General features: G+C 39.4%; 1 pseudogene; it reads right to left on the bottom strand.

Annotated features, from left to right (window-relative positions):
• Positions 1–2,818: 2,818 nt before the first annotated feature.
• Positions 2,819–11,984, bottom strand: LOC123246830 (annotated as a pseudogene).
• Positions 11,985–21,078: the final 9,094 nt, after the last annotated feature.

Raw genomic sequence — 21,078 nt, 5'->3', positions numbered from 1 at the left:
GCCTCCACACACCACATTTCCAGGAAAACCCAACAACAACCTGAGTCATTCTCTTTGGTTAGAGCAGGAGATTTATGTGGCTTTCACTTTAGCCAGTTAATAATTGATAAGGCAGGGCATATTAAAATTGAACAAAAAGAACCCACAGTGCAGGTGTCCTGGGAAGGTTGCCTAAATCAATAAACACTCATGAATTTTGAGTGCAAAAGGTTGAACTGAAAAAGAAAACAGATTTAGACCCCCCATTAATATTTGAAATGCACTCTCTACCCTGAGAGCCAGGCTTTAGATATTGTGGGGTTTTAGTTTTGAATCACAAATTTAATCTATAAATCACATTTCAAAAATATTGGATCATACAACCAAATTCCCCTGTGTGTTTACATATCCATTAATTCAATCATCATGCCCTCCTTCCCTAAAATATGAGAATTAATTTGAATATGGCTTTTAAGGGATATTTCCCAAGTAAAAAAATATAAAATCAGGAATTCCTCCCTCCATGTTTAAAAAAAAGTCATGTTGGGTCCCATTGAATCAAAATGAAATATTTTGACTGAAGATAAGGGTATGCACACATTCACACTTACATGGATGCATATGTGTTAAAATACATATGTATATATAAATGCACATGCAAATATATGTTGTTTTATATATGTATATATATATATATATATATTTATTTATTTATTTATTTATTTATTGAGTCAGTGTTGTCTGACTCTAGGGGACTCCATGAACTTTTGCCATGGGTTTTTTTTGGCAAAGATACTGGGGTGGTTTGTCATTTCCTTCTCCATTGAGTTCCCCATTTTACACATAAGGAACTAAGGTAAATAGGGGTTAAGTGACTTGCCCAGGATGACCCAATTATCAAGTGTCAGAGACCAGATTTGAACTCAGATCTTCCTGACTCTACACTTGGTGCTCTATCCACTGTATCTTCTATCTTCCACGCATGCATATATGTATAAAAATGTCACTATCTATATATATCACTATCTATATCCATACATTAAACCAATTATTCTATACAATGCTTACATAGTTAGGTAACCTTTGAAAAATATTACCTTTGGTAATATTGACTGTATAAGAGATATTTCTGGTCCATTAAAAAGGGAGAAAACCAGACTGTGGAAAACACTTGAAAATGTGGACCCTAGAGAGAGCAGATATCTGTTGTTGGGGAAGAGAAATCAGTACACATCCATGAAGAAAGCAAAGGACTTCTTCCTTCCTTTCCCTATCCAGAAATACAAGAAAGTTGTTGTATTAACATGATCTATTGGCCAAAAGAGAAGCCGAGGTTGCATGGTGTAGTCCAGTCTCACCAGAGCATCCCCCAAAACACGTCCTCCATCACGATGCCTGATTTGGTTGTTTCTCTTCCTACCCACAATACACCCGCCTAGGCATGGAGAGACAACGCATTAAAAATTGGTGCAAGGAGCAGCTGGGTGGCTCCATGAAGAGGAAGCCAAGTCTAGAGAAAGGAGGTTCTGGGTTCAAATTTGACCTCAGAAACTTCCTGGCTGTGTGACCTTGAGCAAGTTATTTAACCTCTGCCTACTCCTTACTGCTTTTCTGTCTTGCACCCAAAATACAGTATTGATTCTAAGATGGAAGGTCAGAGTTTAGGGGGAAAAACTGCTTCAGACAGTTCTAGTCTCTGCCTAGGTACTTGCTATAACATTGGAGGTCCCATATTTGGTTTTGCCATCCAAACTGGCAGCTAATGATCCAGGACAATTCTAAGGGACTTATGAGAAAAAAGGCTATCCACATCGAGAAAAAGAACCGTAGGAGTAGAAATGCAGAAGAAAACATACGATTTATCATTTGTTTGTGTGGGTATGGGATTTGGGGTTTTGGTTTTAAAAGATGACTCTATTATAAAAATGAATAATATGGAAATAGATTTTGAGTGATAATATATGTATGACCCAGTGGAATTGCTTGTCAACTCTGGGAGAGGGAAGGGAAGAGGGGAGATGACAAGAATTATGTAACCATGGAAAAAATTTTAAAAATAGAACTTAAAAAATTGGCAGCTAGGTGGTCCAATGCATACAGTGCAAGGTCTTGGAAGATATAAATTCAAGTCTGACCTCATATATCTGCTAGCCAGGTGACCTGAGGCAAGTCATTTAACCTCTGTTTGCATCAGTTTCTTCATATGTAAAATGGGGATCCCTATAGCTCTTATCTCCCAAGGTTATTGTGAGGCTCAAATGAAATTATAATTATAAAATCCTTGGCACAGCATCTGGGATATAGTAAGTCGAATTATTAAAACAGGCATTTTTAAGGCTCATCAGAATTTAAAGAAAAAATCAAAATGCCCCAATAGTTATGAACCCATTTCTAATTTTACATAGTCAAATGAGGACTATTCCTCTCTCTGATTAGACCAATTTTCCTCCTTGACTGTATAAGAAATGTTTAATATAAGTCTTTTCTTTCTCACCCTGACATCTAATCAAGTCCAAAGGAAAACTATTATGATTAGTAAAGAAAATAATTTTATGCACTACCTTCCCTTTCTTCTTTAAGTAATTCTAATGTTTTAGAAAAATGCTTTTATGTTTCTTAAGTCTGTGATTCTGAGTAGGACAACATTATCTGAGAGACTAATGGCCAGCCAATCACTGTAAAATGTTCTGTGGCATTCAGGAAGGAGGAGGGGAAGATCATCTTCTGAGCACCCCAACTTTCTTCACAAGAAGATCAGAGGGAGATTTTGTTTGAATTAGTGTACTTGAGATCCATTAGGCGGCCTGGGTTGTTTTTGCTTCAATAAAGGTTTTATTTGTTAAAAGAACATTTGTGCTTGACCTCCGGATTTAGCAGACAATTTGTTGAGGAGACTCATTACCTTTGGGTTGCTCTTATAATTGGACAGATGAGGGTTCACCACATCTTGGAACACCACCTGCAAGCACTTCTGGGTCACTAAGGATTTCACTGAGCTCTGCCTTTACTGCCATGCCAGGCATGGCCCTTCTGATGCCAGACATGCTTCTAAAGATCCTAGTCAGGTCTCCAGGAAAACAGGGGAAAGAGCCAACCTGGGATCCTCCAGTTCTCTGGGCTCCTTCCTTCCTTTGGCTTGGCTCATGCTCCTCACCCATTCAGTCCTTTCTTTTATCTCTCCCTCCTCCCATTTTCTTTCATATTTTCGCCAATTGGTCACTAATCTTCTGGGCCCTGGGCTACATTTCCTTCAGCAACATCACTGGCATCTTCATCATAGTCCAATTTATAAGGGATGGCAAGATCAGGGGCCAACTCCTCCCAGCGGCCGAGGAGTCCTTCTCATGACACTTAGGAGGCTGAGCAGAGTCAAGGTTTATTTCAATAGTTCTATCACAATCTCTGCTAGCAGCATTGGGCTTTTGGAGTTTTACAAACATATTGGCTCTCTTGGCACATAAATGGCCAAACAAGGATTTGCTCTGATGGCTTCTGCGAGTAAGTCAATGGAGTTCTGAAATTCCCCACTATAGGACACTATGGCCACCACCTTCTTGCCATTATCCTGATCCATCACCTTATCTGTTATCTCTATCATTTCATCTCCCATTTCTTGAGGGAAATCCATATAGAATTCAATCATTCCTTCATCATCAGTTTCTTTATCCCTTTCTTTACTTGCTGGTTCTTCTGGATTCTTACTATCAGTTTCCTTGATTCTATCTTCTGAAATGGAGCAGGTGGAATTTTACTATCCCTTTTCTCCACTCAGTCTGGTCCAAGTGCAGGGAGCCTGGATCCTGCTGGCAGAACCTGATAAAGGCCTGGAGCTCATTAAGCTTCCTGCTGTCTGGGTCTGGAGGAGCAAGGGATGGAGCAGGAGGGTAGATACTGCATTAAATGAGTGGGCTTTAGAGAAATTGCTTCTGAGCCAACAGAAAAGGAGACTGAGATCATTTTTCCCCATCAAATAAGATACTAGTGAAATTTATCCTTCTTTTGCTTTTCCAGGTTGGGAAATGCCTATTAAAAAAATAGAAAAAAGTCTAAGATATTTCTACCAATTAACTGATTCACCGTTTTGCTATTGCTCGAAAAGCGAGGGAATTTTCTGAAACCTGTTCTAAGCAGACAAGATAACTTCAGCCCTTCTAATTATGCTTCAGTAGAAGAAAGGAGCAAGTCATAGCATTTTATTAATCCTGATATTTCCCAAGATGTCAAAAGAGGTTTTCTTTCAGATACATCATAGACTCACTGGCCAGACTATGAGTCTCACTGATGCTGACATCGCCCCATCATTCACAATTCACATCTGAACCAGGACAGAGTCTCCTTCGAATGGTCTGGACTCAGTATTCCAGAATGGCTATCCTGGGGATGCTCAATAAATGGGATCATAGGGACATATATTTGGAGATAGAAGGGACCTTACTGCTCATCTAGTCCAATCCCTTCCATTTTACAGATGAGGAAACTGAGGCTCAAAAAATGACTTTGCCAGAGGTCATAGAGTTTGTAAGGAGTAAGGTCTCTTTCCTCTTACTTAAAATCCAACCCTGTTCCTAAATTGGTTGCCAAGTGCATGTTTCCTTTATTAGCCTTTACTTACACCCCAGGAAGAAGAATAATTACAAAAATCATCTCTAAATAGACTTTCTATTGTTTTTTTAAACCCTTACGTTCTGCTTTAGGATCAATACTATGTATTAGTTCCAAGGCAGAAGAGTAGTAAGGGATAGGCAATGGAGGTTAAGTGACTTGCCTAGGGTCACACAGAGGCCAGATTTGAACCTAGGACCTCTCATCTCTAGTCCTGGCTCTCAATCCACTGAACCACCCAGCTGTCCCTCAGTAGACTTTCTATTATAAAGAAACATTCTCATTTGATTCTGAGAATACAGTCTCTCCTGGTCACCTCGTAAGAATTAGGTGGCATGAAAAGCATCATTGTTTCCATTTCAAAAAGTCAGGCTCATAGAAATTCGGTGATTTGCAGCAAGGCCACCCAATTTATAACTGATATTCCTTAGACTCAAGCTAGTGTCTTCTTGCCCCAAGAATATGTTAAAACCAGTGAATAAAGTCTTAAATTTAGAATGGGTATTTCTAGAGGATCATCATGTCCAGCCTCCCATCCATTTGGGAATTTTTCCCATCTCTTTTTTATTTTCCTCATGCCTTCTAGTCACTCTAATCTGGGTTCCCATTGATTTTTCCCACAAATTTTATAGTAGCCTGATAGGTGGTTCTCCAGTCTCTACCTGAACAATTCCCAAGCCAATAAGCTCACTCCCTCAAGAGTCAGCCTGTTCTTTTAGCTCTAATTGTTTGGAAGTTCTTTCTTACACTATTTTTGAAAATTTGTCCTCCTAGAGCATCTCTTCATTAATCTGTGCCACAACATGGTATATTGAAAAGATAACTTATTCTAGAGTCAGGGGATCTGAGTTCAAATCTCATCTCTGTGCTTGTAACTTTTGTGACCTTAGACAAGTTATATAAAACTCTTTTGGCCTCAATGTCCCCATCGGTAAAATGACATATTGGACTAGGATTGCTCTAATTCTAAATACATGATCCCATGATTTTACCCTCCCTCCCTAAACCCTGGCCACACAGATGTTCCCCTTCCTCAGTGTCCTTCAGGACATAATAATGAACTGAGGCTCCCTTTCCTGAAACAGTTAATATGGAGAGTTATTTAGCATGATTGTTGATTCATAGTTTTTACAATTCTCCAGGGGAAAAGCTAATAGCAAAATCTGCGCCCTTCTCTTCCTTAGTGCAGATGGCATTTGGACTCTTTCTTGAAATTCTTATCCTTTTTTAAATGTACACTGCAGAGGCTCTCTTAGTAATGAAATTCTTCACTCAGCAAATGCAAGGTGACCGGAGCAAACTTTTCTGCTCCAATTAGGAACTCAGGGAATGTCTGAGCTTCTGCCCACAGACATGTTCAAAGGGGGTTGAGATACCGAGGAGAAGAAATACTTTGTTGTGTGAAACACCTGCCTCCTAACCAGACCATCCTGATGGACAGAGGAGATCCTTGGGGTAATTCTATTAATAGTAATAACGACAGTGACAATGGTTATGATAATGATAATTATGATGGTGATGTTAATACCAGTAATGACGATGATGATAATAATGATGATAATACCAATAATGACAATAATAATGATGATGATGGTAATACCAATAATGATGATAATAATAATGATGATAATACCAATAATGAAGTTGATAATAATGATGATGATAATACCAATAATGACAATAATAATGATGACAATAATAATGATAATGATAATAATACCAATAATGAAGGTGATAATAATGATGATGATAATACCAATAATGACAATAATAATAATGATGATGATAATAATACCAATAATGATGATAATAACGATGATGATAATAATGATGATGACAATACCAATAATGATGATGATGATAATGATGATGATAATAGTGATGATACCAATACTTATAATGATAATCATAATCATAATGACTATGATAATTATGATAATTATAACTATGATAATAAGATAATGATGATGAAAATGACAATGATAATAATTGGCAATGATAGGGATGATGATGATAATGGTTCCTATTTATACAGTGCCCTATTACACACATGAACTCATTTGAGACGCCCAATATCCCAGTACCACCAGGCTAATCTGCCCATCTGCACAAATACTGAACACATTAGACCAATCCAGAGGCAGCATGGTGCACTGGAAAGTGGATTGGATTTGGAGTTAGAGGTCCTGCATTCAAACACTGCCTTTGTTGCTAACCATATGGGTGGCCTTCACTTGAACCTCTTGATTTCAATTTCCTCATCTCTAAATTGAAATGTTTGGACAAATAAATATTAATTAAATTTTGTAGAATGGAAATTTTAAAAAATCATTATTTAATCAACACGTGTTTATTAAGCACCTACTATGGGCTAAGTAGACCAACTAGGTGGTATCATCTTCATGAGTTCAAATCTGATGTCAGACAGTAGCTGTGTGACCCTGGGCAAGACATTTAATTCCATTTGCCTCAGTTTCCTCACCTATAAAATGAGCTGAAGAAGGAAATAACAAACCACTTCAGAAGAGTTGGACATGACTAGAAATAACTGAACAGCCATACATGTTAGGTGCTGGGAATACAAGAGCAAAAGTAAAGTAAGCCTTGTCCTCAAGGAGATTTCATGCTATTGGGGGGTCCTTGATATATATGTTATGTACAAAATCAATATAAGATAGAAAAGGAGCCATGAGTTAGGATGGGGTATGATGTGTCTAGAAAAGGCTTCAAGTAGGAGCTGAGACTTGAGCTACATCTTGAAATCTATCTCATTAGAATCCCATTATCTTTCTCATTTTTCATCTGTTTTATCAAATAGAGTAGATTTCTGTGATCATAATTTTAAGCAAAATTGCTCTATGGTGAGGCAAAGGGGGCTTTGCCCTAGTCTGCCATATTTAGCCAGAGTTCAATTTAGAGGTTAACCAATATCTCAGAATCTTTCAATAGTGTAGAAACAATTAAGTTTAGCGCCTCATTAGCTGGAGTAATTAGTTATAATAGGAAGACACTAGGTGACTTGCTAACATTTTCTCTTCCTTGCTATTTCTCCACTTTTTTCTAATTCTTACTGAATTAAATATATGCTTCATGCCAGTGGCATTAGGTGCATTTTGGGCTGCTTGTCCTAGGTAGAACAATCACTAATTATGACTCTGCTTTGGATGACATAACATTTTTAGAGCTACTAGGAATCTTAGAGATAAACTAGTCCAAGTCCATCATCCTTAAAATGAGGGGGTTGGACTTGAGGTCCAGAGAGGGGAAATTCCTTGCCTAAGATCACCAAAATGATAGAATATGGTCCTATACCATATGTATAGTAGAAAATGCCTGGGTTCTTAGAGCCATTGGATCTGAGTTTAAATCCTTCATTACTCTAGTCATTTTTCAACTGCATCCAATTCTTCATGAACCCATTTGGGTTTTCTTGCCAAAGATCCTGAAGTGCTTTGCCATTTCCTTCTCAAACCCATTTTACAGATGAGGAAACTGAGGCAAACAGGGTTAAGTGACTTGCCCAAGGTCATACAACTAGTCAATGCCTGAGGTCAGATTTGAACTCAGGAAGATAAGTCTTTCTGACTCCAGGCCTGGTGCTCTATCCACTAAGCCCTTTAGCTGCCCCAAGACCTACTTTGGACACTTATTATTTATGTGATCTCTAATGAATAATTTAATCTTCTTTGTCCCCAGGTTCCTCATAGGTCAAATGAGATGGCTGGCACTAGGTGGCTCTCTTGAGATCTCCTCCCACTCTAGAACTGTGATATTATTAGGTAGAACTCAGATCTTCTAGACCTGGTGTAGGTGGGGGTGGGGGGTGGGATGAGGGGATTGTAATAACCCAGGTCCTTAGGAAATGTTCATGGGTTCAGGTCACTGCCACTAAATTTCAGAAAAGAGAGTGGAAAAAATGAGAGTTTCTTCTATGGCTCATGAGGGAGGCAGGGAGCCTCACTAGTGAGGGGCATCATCTTAATTTCTCCTTGCAACATTCCATCACCTTGAGGCTTTGGTTTTCAGTCCTTAGAGCTATTAAGGTCCTTGAATGCTATCTTACCCCACACCCTCATTTCAAAGAGGACAAAACAAGTAAATTGTCCAAGATTGTACAGTTAATAAAGTAACGAAGCAAGATTTGAACCCAGCTCCTTTATTTCTCCCAGCATCATTTATAAATGTATGGTCTGTCAGACTTCAAAGGGCTTCTTTTTAAGAGATATGGCCAGGGGGCAGCTAGGTGGCTTAGTGGATAGAGATCTAGTCCTATAGATGGGAGATCCTGTGTTCAAATCTGACCTCAGACATTTCCTAGCTGTGTTATTCTGGGCAAGTCATGTAACCCCCATTGCCTAGCCGTTACCACTTTCCTTCCTTGGAACCAATACACAGTACTGATTCTAAGATGTAAGGTAAGGTTGTTTTATGTTGTTGTTGTTATTGTTTGAGAAAAGAGGGGTGAACGAGGGAATTACCCTGCTCATAGCAGATTCCTCCTTCTTAAAAAATAAGAAAAAGAAATGACACAAAACTCCCCTCTTATAAAAGCCAGGCACCACTCACTTATTTGGAAATTAGCTGCAATGGGTTGCTGTCAACAAGCTCATGGACCACCTGTGCAGATTGCAGCTGCTCTGGGACCTGGAGGATTTGATGAAACAAGTCATGTTGTCTAATTATTCAAGGGGGACCCTAACTGGAAGCAACAAGGACAAATTAAACTGGCCCGTGAAATTGTTCTTGGCGACAAAACACCCACTTGATGTCTTTTGCATTATTGTACTGGTCAGCTTCCGGATGGGGGATCCAGGTCTCATCAGAGATAGAAAATACAGCAGGGACCTAGCAAGAGCCACTAGATGAAGGCATGGATTCATTTGGGGGCTATATGCCAGGGCCAAGGGAGTTGTGACCCATTTGTGGTATTCCATAATAGATGACTTCACTTGGCAGAAGAATGTTTTTATAACGGGCTCCTCTTCAGAAGAATGCAGGAGGGATTTATTGTACCAGGAGGGGCACTTAATTTATACCACCCGTGTGCATGGCCTGAGTCAGGAGCTCTAGGAACAGCATGGTAGACTGTAGTATTTGATGCATGGATTAATGTTATAATCTCTCTTGAATCCTGAGCATTGATGATGCGAGGTAGTGGGCAAAATGTTATCTACACTCTCAAATATGATTGGTGTGTTTTTACCTGGATTGTTACCAGGGAGGATTCCATAGTGGGGTGAAAACTACTTCTGATAGACAAAAAAAGAGCATCAATGAAGTATTAAGACAATATGAAGAATTTTTTTCCTTAGGTTTATAGTTAATTATCTTCTCTTTCTACTGAATCTGTCTTAGAATGGGCAATCCATTGAACACCTTTATTGAGGCGCCATTATATGGGCAACCTGTGGTTGTTTCTTCTGGTCTTTTTCTAATACCAGATTTTATTCACCTCAATTATTCTCATTGGTGGTGGTGGTGTGTGTATGTGAGTGTGTGCACAAGAAAAACATTTCTCTCTAGGTTCCTTCTTTCCAAAGTCCAAAGGCCAGAGTAATGAATTTTTGCTTTCTTGGACTGGTAGTTTAACTGCTATCAGCCTTGGTTTCCCAATCTTTTAAAGTGGGGATGGTAATAGGATCTGCCCTCATAGGGTTGTTGTAAGGATCAAATACACACACACACACACACATATATATATATATATATATAAATACACACATGAACTAATTGTATATATATACAATATACATATATATGTATTATATACATATATACCTACATATACAATATTATTTGATCCTTACAACAACCCTATAAGGGTAGATCCCATTACCATCCCCATTCAGTTAGCGATGATGATGATGATGTTATCCTTTCACATCTCTGAGCCTCAGTTTCCATATTTGTAAAATGGGGCTAATACTACCTAACGTTTACATAGCATCTAATCTGAGCCAGGCACCGTATTGAGTGCTTTATAATTCTCATCTCATTTGATCCTCACAACAACTCTGAAATTTAAGTTTTATTGTTATCTCCATTTTATAGTTGAGGAAAATGAGATGGATAGAGATTATGTGGCTTGCCCAGTGTCAGACAGCTAGTTAGTACCTAAGGCAGGATTTGAACTCAGGTTTTCTTTTCTTTTTTTATTAATTTTTTTTATTTTTAGAAAAATTTTCCATGGTTCCATGATTCATGTTTTTACTTTCCCCTTCATCCCCTCAAACTCCCCCCTATAGCTAACTCGCATTTCCACTGGTTTAACATGTGTCATCCATCAAGACTTATTTCCATATTACTGATAGTTGCATTGGTGTGGTCCTTTTGAGTCTACATCCCCAATCATGTCCTCATCAACCCAGGTGTTCAAGCAGATGTTTTCTTCTGCGATTCCTGTCCGGTGGTTCTTCTGGACCCAGCATTCTATGCATTGCATCAGAGTATCTGACATCAGAATCATGCCCCTTCCCCAAACCAGATCAGACACTCTCGAGTCTAGCTTCTTGATCTCTTATTCCATCACCTTAGGTTCTTTTCTACTCTACTATGTGACTTCTTGGGTGTCTGGATCTAAAGCTTGTAGCATCTGCACTCTGTAATACTCATTTAAAATGAGATCCCTCCATCCTCTACCCCCTGCTATCATGGCCTTAACTCTGGTGATGGAGGAGGTAGACCTGCTGGCTTAACCTCTGACTCAGACCAGAGCCTGAGCTGAGAGGACATGGGTAGAGCTGAGCCGAACCCAGAACTCGGTGGGTCCACGCTGCTCTGCTCCAACACCAGTTTTTAACGGGTTGCCTGAGCTGTCGTTCTGAACTTGGTGTGTTATTGTTTGCCTTTTCCTTCTTATTAATTGAGATTTATGCAGCTCACACTCTTACATTAGGCACAGTGGGGGAGAGCAGATGGCATAGTACCATCATTTAAAAGTGAAGAAGACACTTGCCATCCATCTTCTCGAGGGCGCATGCTGCCTAGGGATGGGCTGCCCTGAGGCATCCTCATCTCTTTGTCCTATACTCCCTGAGATTAATGCTATAGAGCCAGGGGAATGCCATTCCGTATTTAACAATCAGCTCTCCAGAAAAAAAAATGTCGAGGACATACTTTTATGTTTAATTTGTATTATTAACATTTTCTCCATCACTTTCTTAAGTCTAGAAATCAACAAAACGATAAATTAAACCCTGAATGTAGCATTTTTTGATTTCCAAGGTGTAAAATGTTCACATAGAAAATTTAACAACCAGGCAGGTGACCTGAGCTGGCTCCAGCCCACGTCTAGGTCTAGGACCTTCTGCCATCTTCAGAACTCAGGGTCCTCTTACATAAAAAGAGGAAATCCAGTCCCACCTGCTGGGGCACTCTGGAGAAGACACGTTCACCTGTGACATTCCCGGTCATAGAATCCCAGCATTGGGAGAGACCTTAAAAGGCTGTTAGTGTGACATGGACCTGCGTGGGAATCTCCCCTTTAATGTCCTCAGTCAATGGGGAGCTCACTCCCTCCCAAGGCAGGTGATTCCTCTTTGGGAGAGTTCTTGAAGGATGTTTGCCGCTACATCCAAATCAAACCGGAATAGGCTATGGTTAAATATATTATATGTATATAGTATATAAAGTAAATAATCTCTCTATACACATATCTAGTTCATAGATACACATGATGGACCTAATTGTTATACACATATGCATGCATAGATGCACATATAAATACACATATGCTATAATTATGCACATCTATTATTTTTATTTTAAAGTTATATTACCTTTTTATATTTATATATTACATTATGATAAAGATATTTTATTTTTACCGATTACACACAATAACACATTTCCGCATAAGAGTTCTGAAGCTAAATAATCCAAATTGTCTCCCTCCCTCCCTTCTCTACCCCTCCCGGAGTTGGCAAGGAATTCGATCTGGGTCATCCATGTATTATCACACAAAACCGTTTTTCATATCGTTCATTTTTGTTCGAGAATAATCATATAAAACAAAAAAGCCAAATGAAGTTAAGTGGGAAATCATCTGCTTTGATCTGCCTTCTGACTCCAACAGTTCTTTCTCTGGAGGTGGAGAGGATTCTCTGTCATATGACAAGTTGTTTGAACTCAAATGTATTCCCTGGCCGCGTACCATGTGGCCACTGTCTTCCTGTTATGGCCTGCCATATTCTTGTAGAAGGAGCAACAATCATGCCTGGGATGGTACAAAATGTATTCCCTTAGCTGAAGGGGTGTGAATTTTTCTCCTGGTAAGAACTGGATAAAGGACGGGTCTGTCGGCTCTTCTAGGATTCTGCGCTGGCTCTGCGGCTCTAACTGCCTGCAGACAGTTCACTAAGTGGGGTCTAAGGCTTTAATTTACAAAGACATGGAGGATTTGCATCAGTGGAGGGAATCTCCACACCAGGAATGCACCACATGGATGAAATCACAGGTCCGTATCCTCCCCCTTCTTCCTCCCCCCCAAATCCTGGAAATGTTCAATTACCAGTAAGTAATGCCTTTAAAAGTCTCTCTACACTTAAAATTGGTGGTTTTATTTAATTTCAACCAACTTGTAGCTGCAATTAGATCTGTCCAGATAATTAACTCCAATTTGTTAGTTCCCAACTGGTAATTAATTGTTAAAGCCTCCTGAGTAAGCCTTTCTTTAGAAAAGGAAAGTAGGACCAAGGAGGACTTGAACATTATCCTCAAGCTTCTCATAGATCACAACCTTGAACTCTCAGAGTCTGCCATGCTTTCCTAGTCAATGCTGCTATTGATCATGGACAATATGGCTTTTTGTATCTAGCCCTCAGTTTCCCATTTTGTACAAGAGGAAACTTTTGCCTACTTTACGAGGACTGAGTGAGAATAAAATGTGACAAATGATCAAATATTTCTTAAGCTCCTACTGTGTGCTGGGTGTAGTGCTAGTGGCTAGGGAGAGAAAGACAATGAATGAATGAAACAATCTCTACTCTTAAGGAACTTGCACCCTAATGGGGAAGAGGATAAAGACATATGGTGGTACATGAGCTGAATTTTGAAGCAAAAGAGTCAACTTATGGGGCAAAGCTGAAGAAGGACTTCATTCAAGGAATGGGAGATGGCTATTACAACAGCCTGGAGACAGGACTTGAAATTAGTAGATAGAGGTTTGTGAGTCCATGTCCAATATTCCATACATTTTGTCACACTTTTTTTCTCAATTATGGGCATTTTCTGGCTGGTTTCAAAGTTGGTTTCCCTTTCAAGTTCCAGGGAAGAATAATATTGTGGAAAGAATGTTGGGTATGGAAAGAGGGGAAAGAGATCTGAATCTGAGCTCCAATGCCTACTTTCTGAGTAGGAGAGGTCATTTATTATCTGTATGCCTCAATTTTCATGCCCATAAAATAGGGATAATAACAGTTGCACTACTGTCAGGAAAGTGCTTTGCAAACCCTTAAGGCATTTTGGAAATATAAAGAGATATTTCCATTCGTATTGGAGAAAGAATTGAACTTTGATTGATTCAGACCTGAGATCCCATAATCAATCAGTAAGTTTGTATTAAGCATTTCTTAAGCTGGGGACTATCCTGAAGAGCCACTATCTAGGGTTGTCTCCATTCCCCCATTCTGGAGGAAGGACAAGACTCCCTATCCTTGAGTTTGGCGGTGCCTCCCCAGTCTTCATTCCTCTCCAGATGCTGTCCAGTAGAATGTAAGTTGCTTGAGAGCAGGTACTGTCATTTTTACAATTTTATCCCTACCAGCTAGCATAGTGTCCATGTGGATTTTAAACAGACTTGAAAGAGCTGGAACTCAACCCTAGTTCTTCAGGTCTGCCTGAAACTGCTTTAGGTGCCATGGCTTAATTGAAAGATTTTAGCATACTTTTGTTTAAAGTATTGTTTTCATAAATAAGGTCTCTAATTTCTTTGCTTCTGGGAAACCACATATAGAAATCTATCTATCTGTCTGTCTATCTATCTATCTATCTATATCTGGCTGGCTGGCTATTGGTCTATGTATCTGTCTTTGTATCTATCTGTCTCTCTGTCTAACACATTAAAACACTCTTACACATTCACCCATCCAAGCAAACATACATGCAAACATGCATGACATTCAAACAAAAATTCCAAACAATACACATTCACATACACACAAATGAACCCATGAAAGTATGTGAAAACCCAAATCCAGACCAAAGAGTACACATGCACACATAATAACAATAGTAATAAATATAATAACTAGCATGTATATAGTGCTTTAAGGTTTACAAAGTACTTTATAAATATTATCTTATTTTTACCCTACCTTCGGATCTTCATTTTATAGATGAGAAAACTGAGGCAAACAGGTTAAGTTACCCATTTCCCTGACCATTTAGGGTCCTGCCTGGGCACTATTATAGAAATAGGGCATTATAACATCTAGCTGGGTCATGGGGTTCTGTGGTCCCCCTGCACCAGCTATCAAGGGAAATACAAGGCACAGCGTCCCAAACCAATATCCCCTAGGAGCATAGTAGTATCAAGAAGAGTCCTTAAAGTTTATTTATTTTATAACGACTCACACAGAGGCACCCACCATGGCACATAAGCATATACACACATCAAAATATGCATATGAAAGCACCCACATGCCACTGTCCACAGTCTAGTTTCATCAGGCTAACCAAGCACTTTTATCTTGTTCCTGCAGGGCCAAGGAGAAAAGATGCTACCCAAGTGATGGATTGCAGTGCCATTGGGGTCTCTGGGGTAGCTTTTAGAAGTTCAGGTGTTTCAGAAGTTCTTGCCCTGGCAGCACAGTGTTCCAGAAAGAATGCTAGATCCGAGGTCAGATGGCCTGCATTCCCATCCTGCCTCTATCCTTTGTTATCTGAGGGACGTTGAGGATGGCTCGCCAAAAAAATATGCTCTCAAAGATGAATTTGAGTGGTTGTGTGCCCATTGAAAAGTGGGAGAGAAGACCCTCATAGGTAACCATCACTCATATTATCAAATGGTGGAGCCTCAGAGTCATTGGGTCCCTTAATGTATGGGGAAAAGAACTGACTTTTGGCATCAGGGAACTCGCATTCGAGTTCCACATCTGATACTGCTCAAATGGCCTTGAGGAAGTCATCGCCTCTCTGGGATTCAGTTTTCTCATCTGTGTCATGACTTGGGGGCTTCTGAAGTGCCCTTCAATGCTAGATCCGTGACTCCCCCAGCTCTTGCTGAAGGGTCCTCAGAGATCTATGCTTTTCATTTTATGGAGAAGGGATCCTAAAGCCTCGAGAGGAGGAGTGACACGTCCAAAGGGCAGAGCTGGTCAGTATCTATGTCAGGACACTAATTAGTCTTTGAGTCAGAAATTGTTCTCTAAGCAGAGCTTGACGCCGAGTGTCTGGACTCAGAGGATTCCAGATACAGAGGCAGAAGGGGATTTAAAGGCCATTGATTCCAACCTCCTCATTTTATAGCTGAGCTAAGTGAGGTCCAGCAAGGTTGTGTTTTGTCCAGGACCATACAGCTAAGTAAGTGTTGAAGGCAGAATTTTTTAAAAAATGAAACTCTTAGTTTCTACCCTAGAATTGATACTGTGTACTGGTTCCAAGGCAGAAGAGCGGTAAAGGGTAGGCAATTGGACATAATAGACTTGTCCAGGGTCTGAGGCCAAATTTGAGCCCAAGATGTCCTATCTTTGGATCTAGGATTCTATTCACTGAGCCACTTAGTTATCCCTCTAAAACAGAATTTGAACTCAAGGTTTTTTCACTCCAAACTCAGCATTCTTTCCACCATCCTAACCAGCTACTCATTACAAAATACTATACGCTCAAGGTTCCTCCTGCAGGAAAGGAGGAAAAAAAAAGAAGCCAGGATAAATAAACTGAGGGTGGTGAGAGCAGCCAGAAGAAGGAGAATGAGCCTGCTTTTCTAGGGAGTGTCTGGGGTCGGACCAGTCTTCTTTGTGTGCAGGAGGATTGGCCTCTCATCTCTAATCATGTGTATTGTTCCCGTAGCAGCCTCCGCTCAGGTAAGGTCTCAGATCAGGCCTGCCTGCCAGCCACAACCTGCCAGAGCATGCATTTTGTGTTATGGTGACACCCTGTCCCACTAGTTTTGATCCGCAGCCCCCAAAGAGGACCGGGGATCTTCCCAGGGAAGGCAGCCTGCGTGCAGATGAGTTGGGCAAGTGTTGGAGTGAATGCATAAGCATGATTTTGCATAATGAGACCTGAGGAATCCCACTGGAGGTTGTTAAAACAGCAGACAGCCTGTGGTAAACAACTAGGAAGGTAGGCTTTGAAAACAGATGGCTTTGAAAACCTGGCTGGGCCTTGTTTCAAACAAAAAAAAAAATCTTTCCTCAGTGCCAGAGATTTTCTTTTTAAAAATTGTCGGTGCATATTTTAAAGCTCTGTTTTAATAATAAAGTCCGTGGGTAATTGAACATTAATTTAGATCTTGCTGGAAACATGTTTTGAGGACAGGAGTGATGGATTGATGGATGGTGGCATTTGTTATAATAGAATACACGTTGGTTACAATAGGATACACAAGTACCTCAGACTTCTGCCAAAGGAGGACATTTCTATGTCTCTTCCACAGAAAAGGGAGGCTCAGCTCTTGGTCTGGTCTATGGCTCTTTGACTGTTTACTAACGTCAACACTTTAAACACAACTGCCAACTCTTCTGGGATGCCATCTAGTCCAACCCCTTCTTGACAGATTAGGAAACTGAGGCCCCGAGAGGTAAAATGACTTGGGATTAGAATTAGTTTATTATATCTCTAGAGCAGGAAGGGATCTTTGAGGTCCTCTGGGTCAACCCCCTCTTGTGACAGATGAGGAAACTGAGGCTAATGGAGGTAAAATGATTTAGGATCATAATTAGCTCAGAGCTGTAGAGTTGGAAGGGGTCTGAGAGGGATTTGTACTCATGTGCTTTGATTCCATATTTAAGCACCTTTTACTAGTATGTTCAGTTGAATTTAACTTAGGTTGCTAAGGTCTGTGGTTTTGGAAATGAATTGGTCCTGCATATATCAGGCAAAGATTTCAACTCTTTTCAGTTGTCAAGAGACTTCCTTCCCAAAGTCTCCTCCACACATTTATTTAGGAACTGTGATCCTGGAATTGTCATGTAAGCAACAGTCTTTTCTCTGGGCTGCTCAGGAGATGGGGTGAAAATATTCTCTGGAGGTAGCAGGCATCTAATTACCCCTGGAAGAGCTCCTTTCTCTTCTTTAAAACTTCCTATTTCAAGCCACTCATGAAATTTCCATACCTGCCTGTTCTTAAACACAGCCAGTGATAAGGGGGAGATAGGCTACCCATATATATTGTTGGGGATACAAGTGAAAATCTCATGAAGCAAGCTTCTGGAGACTAGTTGTGAGATGCAGATGGCTGTCATGGTAAAGGTACCATTTAAGATTGGAGACTGGGATTGAACCCTTCTGAAAAATGGCCATGAGAAACTGAATGTGTGTGAGCTGAAGGAGAGGGGCTTTAGTAAGGAGGCACAATTGCAGAAAGAAGAACGGGTTTGGAGGAGAAAGACAGAAGGATTGAGAGCTACTGGCATGGTCAAAGCCATAGGTCATGGTCCAGCACAGGTAGCTGGAGAAGCAGCATCCAGAGTAGGAAAAAATGTAAAGGTAGTAGACTTTTCCCCCTTGATTACAAAGCCAAGGGGCCAAAGAGGATCTTTCTCCTCCATTTGTTCTCCTCCAAACTTCCAGAGAGGTTTAAAAAATAATAGCTAGTCTAACCGAAGTAGCAGAGCATTGAGAAAGAGAGAAATAAAAACAGAGACACAGAGAGAGACAGAGACAAAGACAGAAAACTCCACAGAGGTATTAACTCTGGAATCTTCTATCCTCTTTTTGCTGATCAGTTGGGATGGTGTCTTTATTCATCAGCAAGCTTGAGTCATTTGGATAGTTTATCCTCAATTATCTTGCTTAATCAAATAAGATAACATCTGTAAAGTGCTTTGTAAACCTTAAAGTATGGTGTAAAAGTTGGCTATTATCATAATCACCATTTTTATTGTTGTTATTATCATTAGTGACCTTGAATACTATTTGAGTGTGTAATGGATTTGGCTCTGAGAGTTTATATTTTACAGAATATATAAACTAGGACCCTGTGCCCTGGTTTGGTGGTTCAAGACTACCTGGGAGTAGATAGACCTAATATTGATTTTATTTTTATTTTTATTAATAATTGTTTAAACCTCATAGTGGGCAGAGAACTTTAAAACATAATTAGCAGGCAGCTAGGTGGCTCAGTAGATTGAGAGTCAATTCTAGAGACAAGAAGTCCTGGGTTCAAATTTGACCCTAGACATTTCCTAGCTGTGTGATTCTGAGCAAGTCACTTAATTTCTATTGCCTAGTCCTTGACACTCTTCTTCTACCTTGGAACCAAAATACAGTATAATTCTAAAGTGGAAAGTAAGGGTTAAAAAAAAAACAGAATTAGCACTTTTCACTTTCCCTATGGCACAGGAGCCTAAACACAAACTATATTTAGAAATATTTGTCTCTCCTAATAGATTGTAAATTCCTTGAGGGCAGGGATTTTCCCCCTTTCATATTTGTTTTTGTATCCCCAATATCTAGAACACAATAGGCATATAAGAAATGTTTGATGTTTAATTATTATCTCCCAATTAAATTTAAGCACCTGAGGTCAGGAATTGATTCACTTCTGTGTTTGTATACCCAGCATATGGGACAGTTCCAGGCAAATAATAGATTTTTTTTAGATTTTTATTTAATAGACTCTTAATAGCTACTTGTCAATAGATTAATTCATGCATATTGGTTTTTTTTATTTTAATTAGTTGTTCACATGTGTCCCATCCCTTTATCTAGATCAGAAATGGGCAGGCCCATGCCTTGGACTTCTGTGAATAAATCCAGACAGAGTTCAGTGCTAAATGAATACTTTCAGACTGATTAATGACTCTTAGGATTATCATTGATCCATCCATTTCTAAGTAAGTCCTTGAGGAATCACCATTCCTTGGGGAGAGCCTCTTTATTTGTTAGGGGATGGTGAAGGACGGTTGGTCTTCAAAAGACGTTATCAATTTTACCTCATCCAAAATTTTGGGCAAATCCCTTCAACTTTGTAGATTCTAATTTTTGTCCTTAAATGAAAGACTCGGACTAGGCCTTTGAGGTCCCTTTTGATGCTAGAACAATGATCTAATAATGAAATAGAGATAGGGACTGGACTTTTGGATTTATTTGTATAGGGGATTCCCAGATAGGAAAACTTTTCCATCTAAACAGACTGGCACCTTCTTTAAAAGATTTGCCTGAGGACCTGAGGTTAAGTTCTGTGTCTAGGATTACACAATGAGTATGTGTTAGAAAGTTTGGTATAATGAATAAAGAGCTGGCCTCAGTACCAGAATATTGTTGCCTGTATGTTCAGTACCGAGGACAGTTCCCAGCACATAGTATGTACTGAATACTTACTCTTGATTGATTACAGATCTGAGTTCTCATTATCTTGCCGCCCCCCCAGGATCTTGTAATTTTATAATAGGTTATAGGATATATCTTATATAGGATATGTAATAGGATATAGGATAATAGAAAATAAGATGTTGGTTTTTTCTATTCTTCAATGAACTGACATATATATATATACATAAAAATATGCATATATTTATCTATTCATATATATAATTTTTTCAGGCCACTCTAATGGTTAGTTATTTTAGAAAATTAACATGGTCTAATGAGTCTTCAGTCTTATCCAACTCTTAAGTTATCGCAGTGTTCAATTGCGGAGCCTTTCTCTCTCTCCCAAGGAGAATGCAAAGCCTTTGAGGGCAGGGAGTGTTTGCTGTTGCCAATTGATGTATGGTGTCTGGCACCTGGTCGTCATTTAATAAGTAGCTATTGAATTTGAAGCCCCCTCTTTTGTGGTGTTTTCTCAGCCTGTGACATCTAGGCCATTGGCTGTTTCCTGGAGATTTGATCTATCTTGATCTATTTCTGAGGGATTTTTAATGTTATGCTTGTGGGCAGCAAGTAATCCTATTAGAAGCATAATTACACATGGAAGTCTTGACCCAGTCTCACTGATTTGAATGGGGGTACTAATCTGGGTCTCCTTTTTAATAAAAGTCAATAGAAATGGAGAGATTTGGTACCCGCACTTGTAACTTTCCCATTGAGGGAGAAGTTAATTCTTAGGGAACTGGCTTCTCTTTGAGGAGACACGAGTGAGGAGAAATGATGTTACATATCACTAGGGTTACAATTGCTAATATTAGAACACATGTATGTTTTCAATTTATTGATGCTTTAAAATAGTCTTCTTGTTTTCTAATACCCTATCCCTCTTTGTAATAGATGAAATAAAACAAAAACCAAATACAAAACAATTCCTCGTAACAAAGGAAAATTATTTAGGAAAACTAAACAAGTTTCAACTATAACATATTCGATATTCTGTATATATATATATATATATATATA

The sequence above is a fragment of the Gracilinanus agilis genome, chromosome 4 (genome assembly GCF_016433145.1).
Source record: "Gracilinanus agilis isolate LMUSP501 chromosome 4, AgileGrace, whole genome shotgun sequence".
NCBI classification, from domain to species: Eukaryota; Metazoa; Chordata; class Mammalia; order Didelphimorphia; family Didelphidae; genus Gracilinanus; species Gracilinanus agilis.
Note: the sequence above shows the minus strand (reverse complement) of the source record. Positions and strands in the feature narration are given on the sequence as shown.